The sequence below is a fragment of the Ostrea edulis genome, chromosome 3, assembly GCF_947568905.1.
Source record: "Ostrea edulis chromosome 3, xbOstEdul1.1, whole genome shotgun sequence".
In the NCBI taxonomy this organism is placed as follows: Eukaryota; Metazoa; Mollusca; class Bivalvia; order Ostreida; family Ostreidae; genus Ostrea; species Ostrea edulis.
Genome location: NC_079166.1, coordinates 5,042,424 through 5,051,060, shown reverse-complemented (window position 1 = coordinate 5,051,060; position 8,637 = coordinate 5,042,424). Strand labels below are relative to the sequence as shown.

At 35.7% G+C, this 8,637-nt stretch overlaps 1 long non-coding RNA gene across 1 annotated transcript in view; it reads left to right on the top strand.

Moving 5' to 3' along the window:
* Positions 1-7,861: 7,861 nt before the first annotated feature.
* LOC125675248 (uncharacterized) overlaps positions 7,862-8,637 on the top strand; it is a 19,185-nt gene continuing 18,409 nt past the window's right edge. Inside the window, exons 1-2 of the long non-coding RNA XR_007370404.2 lie at positions 7,862-7,956; positions 8,211-8,247. This is a non-coding gene — a long non-coding RNA (uncharacterized LOC125675248). The remainder of the gene's footprint in view (positions 7,957-8,210; positions 8,248-8,637) is intronic.

Sequence of the window (8,637 nt, the reverse complement as noted above, 5' to 3'; positions counted from 1 at the left end):
ATTCAGCACATATCATTTTTTCCTATCGAAAAACCTTTTTGTCCGAACAAAGAAGTTTTTTGTTCGGACAAAAAAAAAATCGTTCGAGCAAAAACAATTTTTTGTCCGAACAAAAAACTTTTTCGTTCGGACAAATTACTATTTATATCTGTGTTATCCGAATGTTTGATCAACGCGCCAAAACAATGGCGTGCATGGAGGAGAGTAGCTCTAATCGAGGTGATGGCATAAGAATTATCACGGACTTATTAATGGAAAGGGGGTACAGTCAAGACTGTATAAACAAAATTCGAACCGATCGAGTAAGTAGCACTATGTATTTGTACATGTTTTAAAAGTGATCTGTCTAAAGCCTAGTGCATGTACCGTTTGAGCGAGCGCAGCTACACATGTACATCTATAGCCATTCGGTTGACGCGTGACTTGTTCTGAACTGTATCCTCTCGATTGCCTCTCCTTTCCTTACGTAACGGGAATCTTGGCCACGGGAACCCAAATATTCTGTATAAGGGTCACAACGACCAAAATTCAATATCCAGAACCAGTATATCAGGGGCAATAACTCGGGTGATCGAATGCCCTGTTAACACTGGCTCTATTAAGGTATCACACCGGTAATTGTTCAATCAAAACGACGAGATAGGTAACATCGGCTCAAAATCAGCACAGGATATCAAAACAAGAGGTTTGAAAAACAAAACGGTGTTTTAATAGGTCATTCAAGAAACATGACGCAATACACAATGCGAAATATCAATTACATCTAAATACGTATCAACAACGTATTTTTATGCCTTATACAGCTAGAAAATCGTAAATATTTGTATAAACACCCATCTACATAGCATACACCGACGGTTTTAACACTTAACACATCCAAAAGACGTATCAAAATTTCACATCGATTTTAGATTACGCATATTGCACAATAACCCCTGCCCCCACTCCTGCCTTGCACAACTGTTAGATGGACTTTCCTTGACATTCATAAGCATCACACATAACTCTATGACTTCTTGATTCAATGTCCTTATTGTAAATTAACCCAATTAAGAGATTTCGTATTTCTGCATAGAGTTTAGAAATCTTATTTTATTTTTAATTTTATGTCCTGAAGAGAAATTCAGATAATTCATGGTAAATGCCCGTCAAGGTCACTCATATCAACATCAAAATGTCTCCTTAACACAGACGATTTCAAATTATTCGTTTTAAGGGCCCAACACGTGAAGTAATATTTCTGGCACGATTTACGACAGTCCCCTCCGTAGCAGGATATCAAGGCTCTGACGGCGTAGGCCATAATTCTATTGCCGTCTTCTAAAGCGTTGACCAAAAATTTGTGTTCTGTCCTGCATATTAAGTTTGTCACTAGATATTCTTACCGTTTTGAGCATTTTGAACACTTGCAATTCAATGTCACTATACTTAGTGCCCTTGATATTTGGCCTACATCTTCTTTGGAACCAAAATTTAGGAAATGTTTTAGCTAAAAAAAAAATTGTAATGAACAGTTACATGGATGATTTCTGTATGATTTGTGTACACGTTTTAAAACGTCATATTATCCAGTCAGACTTTAGTCTTATTTATTTGTTTTAACCAGTATTTAGTCTTCTTAATGTGTTACCCCTGCTTTGAAGAAAGGCTAAATACGCACAACCCCTGACAGATTAGGGGGTCATTATCTGAAACACTAATCACACGTGAGTATCAACTTGGTTTAATCTGTTAAGCGTAATTAATGGCCTCTTCTAGGATACCAAATTGACCAGATGCAGATTCCATCATAGTACCGAAAATTGAATATTTTCACAAAACCAAAGATCTCACTCATATGAAATTTGAAATCATTAGCAATTTAAAAAAAATGTATAAGTAAATTTAGGATTAACAAGTGATTGAAATAGCAAATTTCATCATTCTTCTTTCTATTGAAACCATATTTGCGGAAATATCTTGATTTATACAAAGTTATTTCAATTTAAAAACTGATGAAACAGGCAGAAATCACGATAGTCCTCAGGGGAAGTAAATCACCAGTTACGTCAGTTATCTTGCTCCGATCGCTGTGTGCATGGGGTATACTATTGATGAATGAAACGGGCACCTGCTGTGCACATTTGACATTTTTTGATGAAGATTTAGTTGTCTTCAAGGTATCACACCGGTAATTGTCCAATCAAAATGAACTTAGTCAATTGTAGTTCCATATATTTAAAGAAATATTTTTTCCTTGCGCGATTTTTCTCATTTCCTCATCTTCTTTTCTCTTAATTTTTGCACCCCTGATTAGGAAATGTTGTGTAATTTGTAGAAATAACCAAGTGTATACAAAGGAACTATTTGCTGTTGGTAGCTGAGGCTACTTCCTGAGGTGCACTCCGGCTGTTTACACACATGTGAAAAACACGTGGATTTGAGAGTAGTCTTGTTTGCGGGTAATTTATTTTCGAAAATGCCGCGTAGGGTGGTGTTTTTCTGGTGTCGGCAGACGAGATGGGTAACATAGAACGTTTCTGACTGCGTTATTCGGCATCAATTCTGTAAACTGATTTTTAATGAATTTTTTTCCTCTATAGTAATATATAGTGAAAATAATTACCGGTGTGATACCTTAAAATTCAACTGAGGTATCGTTATTCCTGAAATTTGGTCAACACATCCGAATAAAAACACCAGTAAAGAGTTACAATTTATTAATGATTTAGGATTGATTGATTGATATTGTAAATGATAGCAAGTAACAAATTAAATAAGAAAATAACAAAGTGGGAAATAGAATCAAAGTTGAAATGAATCAAACAAAAATGAAATGTTTGTAAGAGAGGTGAGAAAATGTGACGGAATGAAAATATCTGAATATGTCCCTACTGGTTTCTGTAATCTTAAATATTTTCAAAAATAGAAAAAGAACGAGCTACATCTTAACTAGAGTTTGGTACCACAGCAAATAAATGTACCGCGGTATACCGTGGTATTGGCAAAATACCGCAGTACATACCACAGTATACCGCAGATTTAATCTTTTAAGAGTAAATCCACCAGAAAACCATGCAAAATACCAAAATTCGTCAAAAGGGTAGTCGCAAGACAAGAATTTTTTGTAGCTTAATATTTTCTTCATCCTAAAATTTCCCAATCTTGCATCGATTTTTAGTAACAGCTCATTTGCATAATAGTAGTAATTCATAACAAATTTAGGAGGAATACATTTTTTGTATTCCAAAAAGGCAAAAACTATACAAATTTGGATAAAAACATGATTTTCAACCAAAAAAAATCAACACATATGAATAAAAGACCCTGGGGGATTTGAACTCGAGATCTGCAGTTCACCAGCCCAATACTTTAACCACTGAGCTACGATGATAGACAAACAAATAGATCGATACAAATAATTTCACAAAACATTTCAATCATCTTATGACGTGGTGTCATACAGAGTATACGCTTTAGTGTGGTGAGCTACCTTAAACCACTTGAAAGGCTAATTTACTTAAAACACCTTATGAAAATGTATGAAATTGATTATTGCCAATGAAGTTCTCTTAAAGATTAGCTCTACCATGCCACTTGGATTTTACACTATTTGCAAATTTAGTTTTATTAGGTTACCTGGGTAAACTCAGGTGACCTATTGCAATTGGTTTTCGTCCGTTGTCGTCCGTCGTGCGTTAACAATTGAAAAATTTTAACTTCTTCATAATAACTACAGGTCCCATTCTTTTCAAGTTTGGTATGAAGCATCATTGGGACAAAGGGGACATAAATTGTAAATTCCAGGAGTCCAACACCCCTGGGACCCTAGGGGAGGGGCAAAAACTGCCCAAAATTTACCAATTTTTAAAACTCTTCTTGTCAAGAACCACACACATGTAAGAAAAACTAGATGCATAGTGATGTAGAGCAGGAAGGCCTCTACCAAAATTGTAAATTCCATGATCCCCGGGGTAGGGGTTCTGATCCCAGGGCGGGTAAATCTTGTTATATAGTGTTTATGTGTAAAACACTTAAATAACATTTTCTTTAGTTCTATTTATACTAAATGGAAAGTAAATACTGTAGATATTTAGAAAGAAGAGGTAGTCCTTTACCAAAATTGTAAATTTGATGATCCCAGGGGTAGGGGTTTTGGTATCAGGGTGGGGCCAAAATGGTCAGTTATTTAGTGTGTAAACAATATACATTTTTAACTTCTTGATAACTATTATTCCAATTCTTTTCAAATTTGGTATGAAACATCTGTGGAACAAGAGGAACATAAATTGTAAATTTCGGGATTCCTGCACCCCTGGGGCCATAGGGGCAGGGCAAAAACTGCCCATAAATGACCAATTTTCAAAAATCTTCTCGAGAACCACATACATGTAAGAAAAACTAAGTGCATAGTGATGTAGAGCAGGAAAACCTTTACCAAACTTGTAAATTTCATGATCCCCGGGGTAGGGGTTATGACCCCAGGGTAGGGCCTAGCTTGTTATATAGTGTTTATGTGTAAAACACTTAAATAACATTTTCTTTAGTGCTTTTGATACTATATTGAAACTATTAAATGGATAGAGCATGCAGGTAGTCTTTTACCAAACTTGTAAATTTGATTTTCCCCCGAGTAAGTGTTCTGACCCCAGGGTGGGGCCAAACTTAGTATATATTATTTATGTGTAAGTTTGCTGCATACTGTATAAAATCTAAATGCATACTTAGGAATAGCAGAAAAGGATGTACAAAAAATGGTGAATTTCACAACCCAGAGTTATGACTTTAAGATGAGTCCAAATTAGTCATATCTTTTGATGGTTTAATGCTAATACACCTATTATTTAAAGCCTTTCATCAGTGTATGCACTTTTGAGCGCAGTGAAGTTTTAAGAACACATCTTGTTTTATACTGTTGCTGAACATTAGAATTTAGCTTGGATTTTTAGAACAGGAAATTTTTTCTAGATTTCGTAGCCCGTGGAAGTAGTGATACTTTTTCACTAGTATTCAGGTGACTGATAAGGCCTGTGGGCCTCTGGTTGTTATGATCAACTATGAATTTGTAAAAAATAAAAGTTGTATACAAAATTAACATGACCAAATTTCTTTTACAGGAAAAGACGATGTGTGTACCAAATTGATCCATCAACTCCTGCAAGGAAATTTGTTGGGTTTTGTGAAATAAAAGAGTTTATATTTTCTCAAGATTATTGGATGTTTTGAGAAGACTAAAACATCTATTGATTATACAGATGTAGTAGACAGTTGTTACCATTACACACCAGTCAGCATGGACAGGGCTAAAGGGATTGGTTCATGATTGTTAAATAAAATATTTTTCATTTTTGATGTTAACTTTTAAAAATATAACTCACTTAATGTTGACAGCCAAAATTTTGACCTTCTGAATGCAAGAATAAAAGCGCTTTCATTACATCTTCAGAAGCTTTTTAAAATATTTTTTTAATATCATTATCCGATTACTGAGACTCTATTTCAATTTTGGATATACATATATATATATATAGAGAGAGAGAGAGAGGTGTATATATATGTGTGTGTGAGAGAGAGAGAGAGAATAACGGTTGATACACCGTCCGCTCACGTTTAACACACCGTCCTCTCACGGTTAACACACTGTCCTCTCAAGTTAACACACCGTCCTCTCACGGTTAACACACCGTCCTCTCAAGTTAACACACCGCCCTCTCAAGTTAACACACCGTCCTCTCAAGTTAACACTCAGTCCTAAGTTAACACAACGTCCTCTAAAGCATATTGAAAATAAAATGCTTTAATTTTCAAAATACGACAAAATTTAACCCCTCATCGTGTAACTACAATTATGTCGTCTAAATAAACCAAATCTTGAAGCAATATCTCCATTAGAAAGCATGGTCCTCGGAGGAAGGTGTGGTGTCATAGTCCTCGGATGGTAGGTGGTGCATGTATGTGTGTGTGTGTGTGTGTGAATGTCTTTTCCCCCCATAACATTAGTATGTCAAGTAGCCTAATGCCAAGCTCGTAGGAACAACGCAGGGACACGGAATTTGTTTTCATTTCATGCAGGAAAACTGAGAAAATAGAACATTCGCTCCAAAGTGTGGATTCGCCACCTTGAGTAACGTTTGGTCCCCAATCCAAAATATCTCAGTTCTTACCACAGGTGCTTGAGTTCAGGACAACCCCCCCCCCCTCCACCCCGTCTTCCTTCCGAATTACTAACGTATATATACCATGAGCGGATCCAGGGCTTTTCTAAAGGAAGGGTCTACCATTAATTTTGGTTTTCAAAGGGGGATTCCCCCCTCAAAAATCAAAAGGCATAATTTCTTATACCTTATTTAGCAAAATTTTCCGACGATAGGGGGGAGGTGTTCCGACCCCCGGAACCCCGACTCTGGACCCGCCACTGCATGTATGAGTGGATTCAATTATTTTCATTTTGAAAACCTTTCTGATGCATGCCAACAATGTCTTACTGCTTATCCCTAATGTAAAATAAATAACTCAAATTTAGCCCTTTTAGGTTATTATGACAGATTTGGTGTAGGCCTAATAAAACCAGCGAGGGTATTTTTCAAAAGTGCGTTTATAGTTTCAAATATTGAATCCTGTCAAATGCATATTTGTATTCTATTACTTTCTTTCTTCAGACTTTGCTGGAGTTCGAAAGACTTGGTCCAAATACAAGATAAGCTGATATGGACAGTATTTAACTGAAGGCCTCTTGAAATATAAAAGAACCGCTTTAAATTTACTGGAGTTAAAAAAAATTGCCATCCATCTTACAGGAGAGGTATTAAATAATGCAAGCAGAAGGTCAAAGAACATGTGAGTAACTTCTTTTGAATAAAATACAGTTTTTCCTGGAATATCTAAGGGTCCGTGTTCGCCAAATTCTCTATTTTGTATTGCTTATAGGAGTTATGAGATTGATCACTCTTCGTTATCTTCACCTTTCATATGATAGTCTAAGACTTGACGTAGCATGTTATGGCGTCCATGTCCGTCTGTCTGTCCTGTTTCCTTTTTGGCTCATAAATTAAATACTATGAGACCCAGAATCATCAGACTTTTTCAGCTGATACATCTTAGGTAGAGGGTGCACGTGGGTCATACTTTAAATTTGGGTCCCTGTGATCTTTGACGAAGACAATGTCGCCAAATATGGCAAAACCCTCTCAATCCATCCGATTCCGTACAGGCCAACACTATTAATTACTTTGTTTTTAAAATTCTTGCATAAAATCACCAACATATGTCTTTGTTATACTCCAATTTCTCAATTTGTTTCCATGGAAACACGCCAAAATACACAACCGAATCATTGTAAATCATTACCTTCTGGGAAAACCATGGAGGAATTTGCTTTCAAAAATCAAATAAACTTGATCAGAGCGATAGTGGTTCATAAACTGAGACTATGAGACTACTACAAAAATATAAAAGTTTGGAAATACCGACAGAAGCACGTGGATTGTGCTTAGTTCCACGCGATTTTAAACACGTATACAACAAAGTGCAGCTATCACCGTGAAAAAAGTTTTGCAATCAGATTTCTTTCATGCAGCCATTCAATGTATTTCAAATTTGCATTTAAATCGTTATCTATCAAATCAATACCTTATTTTAGCTTGTATTGCTTTAAAGTAAAACTGCTGCAAAAATATAGACATGTTTGGCAATATAAACGGAAGCAATTCAACTGTGTTTATTACCACACAACGTTAAACACAAAGCAAGGTGTCGTTATGTCTGTAAAAAGTACCCCAATCAGATTTATTTCACCGAAGTTAAACAATTTGTTTTCAATTCTATATAAGATCTTGTGGTTTGCATTTGAATCGTCATCTATCAAACCAATACCTCATTGCATTTTAAATGTCCATTGAAATGCAACCTTGAATTGGTTTTCGTTATTCTCACTACGTAATCACTAACACGCCACGTAATCGACAACACTTAAAACAGGTAAGATGAACGTAGAATTAGTTATTCCTTTTTCTTACAATAAGTTTAGTCTTATTTTGTACATAAAATTGATGCTGGATATATGATGCCACTTTCAATATGTTCATTACAATCAGAATTTAGTTTAATGTAGACAAAACATGACATGTTTGTAACTATATTCTAAACGAACCAATGTCAAGCTCTGGATGACCTTTGATGAGGATTATTTTTGTAAATTTTGATTAAATAACAACATTGCCTCACATTTACAGGTTTCAGACTTGAGGATTCTTTACTGCGCAATGGAAAGTAAGTGGTGTGTGTGTGCGTGTATGTGTGGGGGAGTCGATGGGTGGGTGCGTACATGCATGTGTGTGTGTGTGTGTGTGTGTGTGTGTGTGTGTGTGTGTGTAATGTATGGTGGTTCATCTGTTATAATCCAATGATTTATTGATTGCAAAGTTTCATTATCTCCAGAGAACACGAGATGGTTTTGGTATTTGCTGAACTGTTGCAGTGTGACATTAAACAGTGTCTGATTATTTTCAAATGCTGGCAACATTTATTGATTGCTTTAACACATCATAAAAAAGGGAAAATATCGAACAGTGATCAATTTCATGATGAAAGGGATATCTAAAACAAATGAAAATCTATGCCAACAGTGTTATAGATCATACATGTATATTAAAAAGGAAA